Genomic DNA, 14271 nt, shown 5'->3' with positions numbered 1-14271 from the left:
GGGAGATGGAAATTACTGTCTACCCATTACACGGACAATCCATTGGCCCGATTTCCACTGCTCTAAATAGGGGTAGGTTAGTAACTTCAATTAGACGTGACACGACCGCCTCTGAGCCCATTCCGACACGGTGGGCGTCAAACATGGGCGGCAAAACTCATTTGATTCAAGCTCGTCCGAAAGACCTCTGTTTCTCCCTCCATTCCCCATTCATACATGGTGGGCGGCAGAACAAACTCGACTCGGCCGAAATCGATGTAGGCAAATATTTTCAATAGGGGCAGGTTTGTAACTTCACTCAGACGTGACACAACCGCCCTACTGTCAGCCCCGTTCATACATCGTGGGCGCCAACCACCCTCTCCTCGCCCGAAATCGCTCTGGGCAAATATTGGCGAGATGCGAGATTACCGTCCTATCCCCAACCGACGAGACGTCCAAATTTTAAACGGGGGCTAAGTTCTTAACTTTCCCATATTTCAGATAGGCGCGTCCCAAAAACATGGTTCCCCGTACCTCTCCCTCCATTTTCCCATTCATACACCGTCCGCGCTAGAATACCCCATCCCCACACCAGCCTCCGTCCGCCACCCCATCCATCGCCGCCGTCCTCCACCACATCCATCGCCACCGTCCTCCACCATGCCGGAGCGCCTACCAAGACCGCGTCGTCCACTGCTAGAGATGGACGTTTCTCATCCACGGTGATGGACCATTAGCCTTGCATCGCGTCCTCTCGCTTCATCGACGCCGTCGTCCTCTTTGCCGGGGCCGCTCACACGACCTTCTCTTCCACCGCAACGGGACTTATCCCCCGATGCACCCGTCTACCGTCGCAGATCTGCTTCAACGCCACCGACAGCCATCGCACCCCCGATGCCTACACGGCGCCGCAAGAGAGGTGGTACTTCATATCTCCTCAACTTTTTGATCTCAACCAGAAAATAGATCTTAACTTGGTTACTCTACTTTCTTTTCAGCTCTTAGAATTTAGTTCTTAGTTCGAAGCAAACAATGGATGCTAAATATCATTTCTCCAGTTTGCACCTTCAAATCTACCATGGCACAGCCATAATACGGTTTAATTGATCATGCTTAGGGTTTAATTGATCATGTTGGTTCCGTGGTGGTTTCTTTAATAGAAATCGGAGGGGAAACCCTCTTTTGCTAAAAAATATGCTTAGAGTTTCCCCCTTTTATGATCACTATACGATCAGAATACGTGCTTCGTGTCATAATAACACTGCTCCACCCATCAAGCTAAACAAGCTTAGTTGTTCAAATACGAATCTGATATTATTAAAACAGAGTTGTTTAATTGGTCAGCTAAATGTTCCTAAATTAGTTTCAAAAATGCATGTTCGCCGCTCGGGTGTGTATCTCTACAGGGTGCCCACGGTGGGCCGGCCCACCCTGGGATTTTGGGTCGTCCCAGGCCCCGATTTCCCTCTGTTCTGCTGTGCGCTTCCGATCTCTACTCGCCCCCAGCCGCCTGCCTCGCCGGCGACTTGCCGTCCCCGGACGGCATGACTCTAGGAGGAGACGCCGGACTAACAGGAGGCCAGGAGCCGCTCGCCCAACAGCGTCACCGCTGCCCGGGCGCGCCGCCGTGCCTACCTTCCCAGTCCGTTCAGGGCTCAGGCGTGCAGCACCCACCAAGCCAACCCGATTTATCCTGAGATACGTCCTCAACACTCAGCAGCCACTCCTCATCACCCATTTTCTAGTTGATTCATTACTCATTAGGCAGGACTATCATTAGGGTTTGTTGTGTGCTCAGTGCTACCTACACTTAATGGTTCAGATGTATTTCGGTAATCTTTAGTACCTCTAAAGTTCACAGGGTTTTCAAAATTCCGGCCCTCGGAACAGAAACTAGTCATTTTGGATTGTTGGTCGTAGTGACATTGACCCAGATTACTACTGCTAGCCAGGTTTGTTGACAATTTTACTTGTCTTTCTTACTCATTCGATATAATATCCAATTATTCACGTCGATTAGTTGCAAACAATAAGTGCTAGACAAACTTCTTCATTCAGATTTTGGACGGTCTCTTACTGCAGTTACAATTCTGCATACTTGTCCTAGTAAGCTCACAAGTAAATGATTGATTCACTACATCTATGCTTGCCTTGTCATATTTGTTGTCAATATTCTTTTAGGGTGGACCACCCTGTTTCTAAATACTGGAACCGTAGACATGAGTGAATAGTATTTCTCTATGTGATCTCTTCCATCATGTGTGGGTAACGAACACTGCATTGTATAGAAAGAAAGTGTCATTTCCAGCTTTTACATAGGTTTCGATCTTTTACATGGAATACAATCTACCTACTTGCTTTGTGTCGCACTACCAACACTCCACCCTTGAAGCTAAACATTATGCCACTCATAATTGCTTAGTTTATTTGTTCAAATATGAATTTCATATGATTCTAATGTTCCTACTTCAGTTTTGAAATGTGTGCCTGCCTGTTATAGAGACATAAGGGGTTTGTATTTCTGTGTGTGGTCTGGTCAGCACGGTTGGGGAGGTGAACTTTGCATATGCAGGTGTTTATAGGGAGACACTCTCCGAGTTGAATCCGCAACGCATTCCATAGATAATCTGACTACTTTTTATGTTTTCATGAATCTCAGATTCTGAACAGCGTCATAATGATTATGAGCTTGCGCGCATGAAAAGGAAATAAAGCAGAACAATGCCATGGCTGTCAAACTTGGCATTAAGGGACTGAAATCAAGTCTGGATGCAATGCAATGCAAACGCTCTCCACCTACAGATTCATGCTCAGAATATGATCCTAACAGTGATTCTGATCTAGAGGGAGACCTAAGTCAATGTAGCTCCCTAGTGGAGGAGTCAGAGGAAGATGCCCTATCTTATTCACCCATCAAGGTACTTGCTCTAACTTTCCAAGGTTACATTGCTCGCACATATCTTGTAACTGATGCTTTGCATTGCTTCTACTTTGTTGAACTGCCATTAGCTTAGTTTACACATCGTGTATGTGAATACGCCCTGCCTATCCATTTTCAGTACATATTCCATCTGTCATCATACCATATTTATCCATTCAAATGTTGTTCTTGTGTATCAGACGTTCAAAAGGAAGAGGGCGATTGCTGATCATGGAGGAGCACAAGCAAAGTATTTGGAAAAGGTAGTGGCACCTGATAAATCAAATAGCCCATTAGGTGTAGTTGCAATATCACCTGACCCACAAAATACCCCAACTCTAGCAGACTCTAGCCCTACTACACTGATCATTTTTGATGCCCCAACTCAGCAGACCCCAACTGCAGCAAACAGTATGATTATGCCAGTTGACATAGCACCAGCTGTACGACGCAAAACCCCCATTCCAGCAAAGAGTACACCAAATCCAGTTGCCAAATCCTTTTTCGAACCAGAGAGAGCCCCAATTGTAGCAAATAGGACCCCTGTTCCATTTCTTCCCAGTTTAGAAGACGAAGCTTATGTTGTTGTCAGGAACTTTGTGCGCATCTTTTCTTCATGGAAAGATTATACTGCAGACACAAAACAATTTCCAGTCTTCCTCCGCAACTTACGCGTAAGTAATGTATTAATGTTATTCATGGTCATTACTGCATATGTTTCTGCTGACAGAAGACACAAGATTTCATTCTTTTAAATAGGCGAGGAGCAAATTGGATTGTGATGACGAGCAAGGGTTGGTTGCGCTTTTCAAGCACTCGTTAATGAAGCATCGTTCCTACCTGAGGCAAGCGCACTTCGATGGCAAGCCTCTGAACGAAATTTCTGTAAAGTCTCCGGTGCTACATTTATCCGACGGTGACTGGAATAATCTTGTTACACATTGGTCTCGGCTGCAGCGTAAGGTACTGTCTATGATATCACATCACAATTTGAACTACATTTCTGCATTTGCCTTAATGTCTCACTTGTACGAAAACTGTTAGCAGAAGAACATTCGCTCTCAAGGGACCACAGAATCTCGCAACTATACTGCACACTGCATTGCTCTTGTGAGTACCTCTTGCCCTGTATGACCATACTTACTTTCATAGATTTTTGATTATGTAGCATCACTGCACATGTTAGCCTCGTAATCGTCCATTTGGTGGACATTATAAGATCCGTATGGACTCTTACATAAATTTAGAATCAACCCAATGCTTTTGAAGAGGTTTAGCTCTGTAGTCCTCTTGTAAGGACTGAACATGGTCTATCACTGTACTTACATTAACAGCTACTCCCTCCGTCCCATAATATAAGAACGTTTTGTACAGTACACCAGTGTTCAAAACACTCTTGTATTATGGGAAGAGGGATTGGTTCATTTTGTAGCATTCTGCATCTTATCTCCCTCGCCCACCATTTACTAAAAAAGATCAGATCTATATTTAATCTTACCAACAAGTAGAATACACAGACAATGCCAGTGCAGAAGTGTAGCCCATTGCTCTTGTCAGTACATTTTGTCCTGTAACGCTTGTACTTCCAGGGATTGGTAGTTGATTATGTAGCATCAATCTCCATCTTATCTTCATTATCCTCTATCCCTTCCAGTATTATCATATCTATAATTACTCTACAAAATGTAGAGTACAGGCAATGCTTATGAAGAAGATTCTGTGCTGAAATTCTTGAGTTATCCTTCCCTTGACATGGAGAAGGGCATTATAAAGTCGGTGTTAACTGTTAATGTAAGTCAGTCCTTCTAAAGCCTTTATCCTCAACTGCTGTTTAATTTGCTCATACTCCCTATCATTTACTGCTGTTTAGTTTGCTGTTTCTACCAAAATGCATGTTCGTAAGAACCGTAAGTTCTAAGTTTTACTTGTAAAACCAAATTCCTTATTCATACCATGCACATTACTTAATACTCCCTATATGTATGCTTGTTTTTGTGGATCTATAATCCAGTGTGTGGTGAAGCAGCCCACGTTTGCACCTTGTCATCTCCTGTTTTATCTTACTGATGTGGCTGATGATATGAACAACATGCCATGCACATTATCCAAAATAGATACAATGATTTTCTTTGCCCTTCATCTATGCTTGTTATGTTGACATGGTAATCCAGTAGTGTGGTGAAGCTCCCCGCATTATGAACAATGCCAAATTATGCTATTGATATTTTCAACTTACTCTTTATTTTCTAATTTGAAATTGGATAGAATTGATAGAACAGTTATCATCTTTGTTTATACACGTGCAAAACATGTCATCTCTCTGCTTTGTTTCAGGGTGATATGCCTGATGGCATGCACAAGTCTGCTAAAGGATGTGAGACAAACCCAACATATATTGCAGCAAAGAAGGCAAAACATCTTGAAGATAGCGAGACAACCAAAAAGTCTTGTCTTGATGTAGTGTTCAAGTTACTTGAGACTAACAGTCAGACAAGTTCACAGAATTCGTTGTCTGAATCAGTTCGACTTCTTCAGTCCCAAGTTCTACCAGAAAGGCATTCTGCAACTCAACTTCGACTTGAAGTCCTATCTCTAAGAAAGATTGCGGAGAACACCAATGAGAACCTCATCGCTAAACAGCTACACCTGGAAGCTATGACCGACATGCTAGGCCGGTCTCACAGCCTTGCTCAGCAGCTTGCGCGGCAGTTCCCCCGCAAGGCTAACCTTTCTTGAACTGTCTTGGAAGTGGTCTCGGTTCAGTATTATTTTGTTACGCTGCAATGGTGCCCAGTTTTTGTAATCTGCTTCTTCGTTGTGCTTTATGATCACTAGTGGCGAACTTTGATGCCCAGTGGATGTAATATGTGTAATAGCCGTGATAGCCTAGCATAAGTTGCTTGCTTATTTATTTCCTTGTTGTCTTGTTTATTTGTTTGCTTGTAGTCAGTGCAGTTCTTTTTCCGCGGTTTGCTAGTGGCTGCAATAACCTATTTTTTAAAACTAGGCCACAATAACCATGGGCTAATATTTACTGTAGTGACACTGGGCCTCCTACGGGCCGTAGAAACAGTGGGCCTTCTACGGGTCGTAGAAACAGTAGGCCTCTACGGGCCGTAGAAACAATGGGCCTTCTACGGGCCGTAGAAACAATGGGCCTTCTACGGGCCGTATCATCAATGGGCCTTATACGGGCCGTATGATCGATTGGCCAAACATGGGCCAATAACAGGCCGCATTATGGTCGTAAACGGGCTAGAGTTGGAATCGTCCGTTCATGGGCCGACCATAACGGGCCATCGTTAATAGGCCGTATTTGATGACGCTATGAAAACGGCCCAACGTATTAACGGACCACAAACGGGCCGACTGTAACCACGGGCTGGATTTGGCCCACAAGCAGAAAATGACAGTAACGGGCCGTAAGTAAACGAATGCTGGAAATGAGCCCAAGAATAAATGGGCTCTGAGAAGGCCGAAAGATAACATGGGCTGGAAACGGCCCAACGGAATAACGGGCCGTTAATGGGTATAAAGTGATACACTGTTCATTACGGGCCAGTTTCACCACGGGCCGTTAATGGGTGTAAAGTGATACACTATTCATTACGGGCCAGTTTCACCACGGGCCGTTAATAGGCCAAGAGTTACATAGGGCCTCATATGGGTCGAAAGACGTCATGGGCCATATATGGGCCAGAAGTGAAAATGGGCTGGAATCATATTGGATGGCCCAGATGACGCTACTGGGCCTAATTCGGATAGGGCGTAACGGGCCTTGGATTAGCGGGTTGTAAATGGGCTATATGCGAACAGGCCATTAACAGGCTTTACATGAGCCGGCCCGCCACCTTTTGTCCAAGTCAAACGGGCCGGCCTTTTCACATGAATGGGCCTCTGTTGGGCCGTGCCACGTGTCGACGTATCATAGGCGCCTTCTGTCCAATGAGTGGATGACATCTGTCCCAACGATGAGCCGACACGTGTTTCCTCCAGCCAATGATGATTTTACACGTGGAAAATCCCCATTGGTCGGGGCTATTAACGGGTTATCGGATCCAAAACCCGACCCGATAGCTTAACGGCGTTCCGTTACGGTGGATGCCACGTGTCGGTCACCCTTGACGAAAGCACTTCTGTGACGCGCGATTTATCGTCATGGAAGTGGACACTTCCGTGATGATAATTTTGGTAATGTCATGGAACACTTCTACGACAGCACAGGTATGACTATCTTGATTCTGTCATAAATTTGTCATGGATGTACATGCATGACAAAAAACGCGACCTACTGTGACAAACACGTATCATCACGGAAGTGTATTTTTTTGTAGTGGTGAACCCCTCCTCATCAACTTGTTCATCGGGACCATCGTCATCCGAGTCCGATGCATATGCACGGGAAAAAGGGATGGAATGGTCCATTGTCTCTTGCAAATGATATTTGTCGAGATCACCCACATTGTTGTCATGGAGATCAACTTCATTGTCATCGTCCGCATACTCATCATTCTCCTCTTGCAAAGCTCATCTTGGTTGTTTGTAAACGGCTCAATGTTGGCCTCACTTCTTGGGTCAAAAGAGGTTCAACAATTTCATCTCGCTTCAAGGGTGGGGGGCTACTAGCAACCAAAGGGGAGGGGTTCCGGTTCATGTCCAAATGCAAACTTGAATCAACCTTCTTCGTTGCAAATAACTCAAGAGCCTTGTCAAGTGATTCGGCCACCGTTTCCTTGTATGCAACCCAACGTTGCTCCGAGTTGACACGCATTGTCTTCCAACGGATGTGCATTCCAAAACCTACATTATGCCTTCCCTCCAACTCAACGATATCATTAGGGTCCATCCAATTCAAATCTTTCCTCACTTGTTGCAAGAGCTCCGCATAGCTAGGACTACTATCAAACACCATGTCAAGCTCATCCGGGTCCGGTTCAATATTGCCTTTCAAGAAGTCATCTTTGTCCCCATGATGAACAAACACACATGTTCTTCACATCCCTATAAGCATTCAAACAACACAACGTAACATTACTTCCATGAGTACTAATTCAAGGATTAACACGGAATACAAACCCTAAAATATATATCAAACAACAACCATAACCCTAACCCTAACCATAACCCTAGCCCTAAACCTAACCCTAGCACCAACATAAGAACACCCATAAGAATAACCCTAACATACTAACAAAGCCTAATCATAGGAAATTGGCAAACAAACATCTCACATCTCTATGCAAATCTCTAGATCCAAACAAAACTAGGGTTTCCCCAAACTAGCAACAAATGAGCAATTTGATAACATTACTTGGATCAAAACAAGGGGATCGGAGAAGATTACCTTGAGGGAGGTTTGACTTCGAAATCCACGGACAAATTCTTTAAATTTGTAAGATTTGGGAGAGGATTTGAGAGGGGGAGAGAGTGGGAGAGGGGGCAAAGCTCGGGTTGGGGTGTGTGGGGTGGGGGGAGTGGGGGCTAGCCAAGTGGCTGGATAAGTCGCAGCGCCCGAGCGCTAGGCGCTGCACATTAAATGTGTGGCGCCTAGCTTGGAGGCGCTGCACTGCTGGGTGCGGGCCCAGGGGCTGCCACGGTGGACTGGCGTGCAACACCTCAGAGGTAGGCGCTGCACCGTAGGATGTGGCGCCTGCGTGGCGGGCGCCACACAAAAAGATTAGGGACGTGAAATAGTTTGACGGGCAATTCATTCTGTGAATTGATTTCGTCCCGGGGTCAAAATTGTCAAATTTACCGGGTTTCCAGCGGAGATCGTGTGGAGGCAGAGAAAGGAAGACGAGCGCGGGGAACGGTAAATCAGAAGGCGGCCGCCGCGGCCTCGGTGGCGCTGCTTGGGTCACTGAAGATGGGGAAGATGGAGAGGGGAGAGAAGCGTAGCAGGGCGGTCGCGGCGGCGCTAGAAGTTTGAGTGATTGGAGCGCCGGCGAAAGGAGGAGCGCAGCATCGACCCAGCCTGCCTGCCGCCGACGACCAAGCCTCAGGTATGCGCGCGCTCCACGGGGCCTAGCAAAGAGAGCGCCGTAATGCAGTTTAGCCCCGTTCAGTAGCTGCGCAAGGACCAGAGCCACTCCCTTGGCCGATTTACAAGGGTGAGCACTGAGCAGAGCACCCGTTCATCGATTAGAAGCGCTCGTTTCTTACCATTCTTGCTGAGGAGAGTAGAGCACCCATTGTTCATTCTTACGAATTACACTAGATTTTGGGGGAATATTTATTTAGTCGATGTTTTTACCGTCAAGGGGCATGCTCACAAACACCTCCAGGAGATAGGTGAAGATTAGCGCGAGGGGGCATGTTTTTTGTGCTTTCTAGTGAGACTGGTTGTAGCATTTTGTTTTCATCGACACATGCAATTTACTTGTGGTATATAAGTAGCTTTCCTCAGGCAAATTGATAAAGCAAGTCCTCTCTCACTTTGTTTGTGCCAGCGAAGCAAGTTTCTTAATTATGTCTATTTCTTCATGGCGATCTGGCATTGTTGTATTCTTGTGTGTGCCAATGAAGCAAGTAGTAGATAGGTAGATAGAGATAGAGGTAGAAGAGATAGAGAGAACAAATCTACTTGTGCTCAGTAACTTTTCAGGCCATTTGATAAAGCAACTTCTCCCACTTTGTTTGTGTTAATGAAGCAAGGTTTCGTTTATTCTCTGTATGTCCGTGCAAGAGCATGTGCCTTTGCTCATTTTGTGTTTTGGGGTCTTTGTTGGTCAACACTGATCAGTTGCCTGATACAATACATTCCATTAAACCTTTGGGACAACACGAGGCATTTTTCTGAGAGAACACTCTTACTTTTCATCTGTGATTGTTGCTACGCAGATGGATAGATAGATAGATAGGACACTTTTACTGAACTTCTCAAGTCATTTCGTTGATATTTTCTGTTTTTCTTTGTTCCTTACTTAGCATAGTAAAGTGTCTTCTCCACAGTCCAGCAATAATGTAGCTTATCCATGGTCTTATTTAAGATGCAGTAGCTGTGTCTTGCACCAGATTTTTGTAGCAAGTTTTCCATGTTCCTCAATAGCACAGGATCCTTGCCTGAATTGGTAATTTTTACTACTGGGGCATATCAGTTTTGTTCCAGTAATACTAGTTGGAACAATCTAATTTAGCTTGCCTAGTTGGTATAGTACATTGCCTAGGCGACAAGCATGTTAATTTGCATTTCATGTTAAGATGATCCATTTATAAACCTGGATCTTACAGTAAAGTTGCTTTTTCCACACAAAAATGGTGCATTCTAAAAACTTCTCACACAAACAAACTAGCATAGTACTATCTGGGGAACATATAGGTCGTTTTGTCGTGAAAGGCAAGCAACCAACACATTTTTTACTTATAAACCAACTATATGTGAAGCAACTTATTACAATTCAGTTGTGCACAAGCCAACCTAACATCTCCTATGCATATATGCAGGTCAGGATCGCTCACAGGCAAAACGAATCGACAATTCTGGCTTCAAGTTTCCAAAGACCTTGTACCCAGAATCTTCTAAGAATCAAATCAAGGGGAGAGGTAGGAGGATAATTTTCTAGATTCCTGTGTCTCCTGCCAAACAGATCAGAATACTACGAGTGTTGCTACAGATCAGGGTTGTGACAAAATAAACACACCTAGATTTCTGTGTTTGCGCCTGTGCTTGCATAACTTGTTGTGAAGACTTCTATGTTTTTGTTTCTCTTAACCTTCAGGACGCCATGGCCGCCTCTTTTTCCTGTTTGTTCCACCCTTTCTTGTGTGGTGGCATTTTGTCCCCTGTTTTGCTTTTGCCTGTGCGTGATGGGGATCAGCTGGGGGCATGGTGTGGGTATGGGCACGTGCAGGGGTGAGAATCACATGATGGACCGACCCCTTTCCGTTTTGGGTATGTTTTTGCCACAAGCGAGTGGTCCTGCCATTTATAGCACGTGCGCCAGGAAATTGGGATGGCGCTCGCGCGCCATCTAGTTGCCTCCCTCACATAATGCATACTCCCTCCATCCCAAAATAAGTGACTTTGATTTAGTACAAAGTTATTACACTTTGTACTATCAAAGACTTTTATTTTGGGACGGAGGGAGTACTATTTACTACCATAACTTTGCGATCTCAAATTGCATAGCTGTTCTGCCGTTATTTGTTCTACATATATGGAATGTAACAATGCTCCTTTCAACTGATGGAATCGCTGGTCTGTTAGGGGAGAATACGCCCCGGCAGCTCCCCGAGAACGAGCGTCCATTTCCTACATCTCGGGGAAGCGGAAGCGCCCTGAACCCCTCGCCGATTCGAGCGACGACTACTCAAGAAGTTTCCTTCCCTCTCACGACAATGACGCCAACGGCCGCCTCAGGTTCGTCTGCTTCCCCCTTTTTTTCTCGGATCAAGAGCAGAGCCGCCACAGAGCAGAGGCTTGTGCAGCTTGGGCAGGAGATGTACATGGTGTCAAGTAGTGAAGCTTTTGATTCGTACTTCTGTACATGTGCTTGAGAATATTTGCTTCTCATTTTAACATAGGAAGCCTGGTTGTAACCTGACTGAGTTGATGATACATCACCTGGCATCTGGTAGTTTCGTTCTTGCTGCTAGCTTTATCTGCTCAAGAATGAGATGCTAAACTGTGCTAGTCTCTAGCCTCTAGACTGCAGTGACTGCAACATGTTTTTGTGTCTGCAGAAGTCCGAAGTATAGACTTGTCAATTTTTAATTGGTTCTAACTTGTAACACAGAGGTGAAGAGCACCAAACCATGTACTTGACAACATCAAGATGCATATGCTTAGTTTTCAACACTTTGATCATTATTAGCAATATATGGTGCTTGATCTTCTATTTTTTTAGCAATTAATATAGAGTGCTAAATATTCAATATATAGGCTTAATTTTCAATCAGAACAACAAAAGACACAAAAGGTTACGGTTTACTCACTGTAAAGGGATGCATTGTTGTCTGGTGGTTGAGCTGGACCGAGCAGACACCCATACAGAGCGAGCCAGAGCGTGGCTCTGACTGAACTTGGCTCGACTCCAGCCCTACCCTCTATATATACCGAGGTGAGCGGGGATTGTGGTTATTGCCTCTGATTGCTTCTAACTATCTCATAATCTCGTATACAGTTCATTGAAAATATGAAGGGGAGCAGCGTAGTGGTTGCTGTTTTCTTTGTCGGGTGCCTAATCATGGTTGGACAATGTAAGCGCACCTTCACTATCATATTGCTTATATCCTTGCAGCCAGCCCGCTATGTTTCAAAACTATTGTTCCCCTATGTACATAAGATACTTGCCTACTGTGCACTGACGACCATACAATATGTCATATGCAACAGGTCGCCCTGACCCCAAGAGCACCTACAAAGATGGCCATGACAACACGACTATGGTGGCCTCATCATTAGATGAGAGCAAACTTACCATAAAATGGTGTGTCGCAAGGAATTGTAACACCAAAGGTGAACCAAATGCCCATCACTGCTTTTGCTGCCTCAATGCGCGGGGGGGGGGGGGGGGGGGGGGGGGGGGGGGGGGGGGAGGCACCTTGTTTTAGTTCCAGAGGAGATTGCCAGGATCACTGCCCAACTTTGCCACCCGGAAAATAAGGATGTTCTAGCTGATATGTATTTGATCGCATCCCTTTTAGTTCCATAGGAGATTGCCAGGATCACTGCCCAACTTTGTCACACGGAAAATAAGGATGTTCTAGCTGATATGTATTTGATCACATCCCTACCTAGCTGTACCATCGTCGCCGATCTAGGCATCTGTGTAGGTCTTCGTAAAGGATGCAACATGTGGCTGGGATATTCACTAGCGGTGGGATCTGTGTGAATCTATTTTCATTCATGTATTTGAAGAATTCTAGTTGATGTAAGCTCACAAAACCTCCAATTAGAGCAGATGGGATACGTTTGCAGATCATAAATTCTGCACCCGATATCAGTGGCGAGCATGCTATTTTGCATCTTAATTTGTTGTGCTTCCAGTACGCCTTGTTTATATAGTGATAGCAATCTTTTTTGCTTCATGCATTCGTGCTTCCTACGTACAGCGGAATTTCAATCTATTTCCATGCTTCTAGGTAGCTTCCTATGTACTGCTGCATCTACCATCCTTTGTTTGTCTGATTGGAATGTCAATCTATTGCCATGCTTGCTGGCTGTACTTTTTTTTTTCATTAGTTAGCATATATACTTCCTAGGTGTCCTTCGTACAGATACTTCTTCCATGCAATGGAGCTTCACTCTCTTGCCATGTTTCGTAGATGTACAGATGTAAAGTCCATTGCTTCGGAGCATCCATGTTTTTTTATGTATAGATAGAACTGCAATCATGCATCTTGATTTAGTATATGTGTTTCCATTGTTTGTAGATTTTCATTTTATTTTTTTATTAAACAGACATGCTTCATTGTATTTCTCATCACTTGTATAATTTCATTTACTTGCATTGCCATTTCAGGTTGTAATTAGCCTTTTCATTCTAGTAATAATGCATATATATCCTATATTTAATCCATATCTAATTATATTTCATTGCATATTATCTCCTCAGGCGGTCTCTCTACGTCGGTTGTAACCCTGTGCTTTAATGCTTAAGACAATTACAATGACACGATCGCCAATCCATCTGCTGGAGTACATAATTGTATATGTATGCTTCCATCTTACTTATTGTTGCTTTGAAATGCTAAATTATGTGGTTCAACTATACATATGTTTTTCCACACTAGTTCGCCAAACATACCTTGCTTATATGCTTCCATTCAAACCTTTTGTTGCTTCAGTTGGAATGACGTTTTGTTTCAGGTGATTTGGACAGTGTTGTAAGCACTGTTTGAATACTGCCGCATTGACTAGTTATTTCTTCAAGCCGGCAGACGAAAACTGATATGCAGCTGTGTGTCACATCCGCACCAAGATAATGCGTGCCTTGAGGAACTACGCCAACGGCCAGCTTGAGGGCCGCATTGTCACGCTCCCATACATAAGCAAGTAGGAAAACTCGTAGAAGCAACATCCAGTTTGCAAGGAACGATTTGATGTAAATTGTTTGTCATGGAAGCAGAATTGTTTGTCCATGAAACTATGGAAGCAAAATCTTTCATCCATGGAAACAAAGTGAGCACATTTTTATTTCTTGGAAACACATCCCTGATGTGTTTGTAGCAAGTGTATTCATTCTAATGATTCTTCCTATGGAAATGTCCTTTTTGTGTAGAAGCGATTTTCCAGTTGACGGAAATATGATGTTGGTGTTTTTGAAGTAAAGCAAATCACCACTTAAGTACAGCTTCATATACATTTATAGCAAGTTTATGTCATCATTGGTAGACGGAAGCAAGTATAAATCACGAGAAAACGATGC

At 44.3% G+C, this 14271-nt stretch overlaps 1 long non-coding RNA gene and 1 other non-coding gene across 3 annotated transcripts; both read left to right on the top strand.

The window, feature by feature from the left end:
• The first annotated feature begins 8706 nt into the window (after positions 1-8706).
• LOC109732958 (uncharacterized) lies at positions 8707-14190 on the top strand. 2 transcript variants are annotated; one of them, XR_002225509.4, is made up of 7 exons: positions 8707-8904; positions 10346-10444; positions 11109-11261; positions 12025-12100; positions 12237-12359; positions 13459-13557; positions 13713-14190. It is a non-coding gene; the product is annotated as an uncharacterized lncRNA (long non-coding RNA). The 2 variants fall into 2 exon arrangements; XR_012187981.1 differs by having other exon boundaries at positions 8754-9012; positions 13713-14108.
• Positions 9621-9706, top strand: LOC120973122 (small nucleolar RNA SNOR75). The gene has a single exon (XR_005767236.1). It is a non-coding gene; the product is annotated as a small nucleolar RNA SNOR75 (small nucleolar RNA).
• Positions 14191-14271: the final 81 nt, after the last annotated feature.

The sequence above is a fragment of the Aegilops tauschii genome, chromosome 1 (assembly GCF_002575655.3).
Source record: "Aegilops tauschii subsp. strangulata cultivar AL8/78 chromosome 1, Aet v6.0, whole genome shotgun sequence".
NCBI lineage: Eukaryota > Viridiplantae > Streptophyta > Magnoliopsida > Poales > Poaceae > Aegilops > Aegilops tauschii.
The sequence above is the reverse complement of the archived record's forward strand: the minus strand, read 5'-3'. Positions and strand labels throughout refer to the sequence as shown.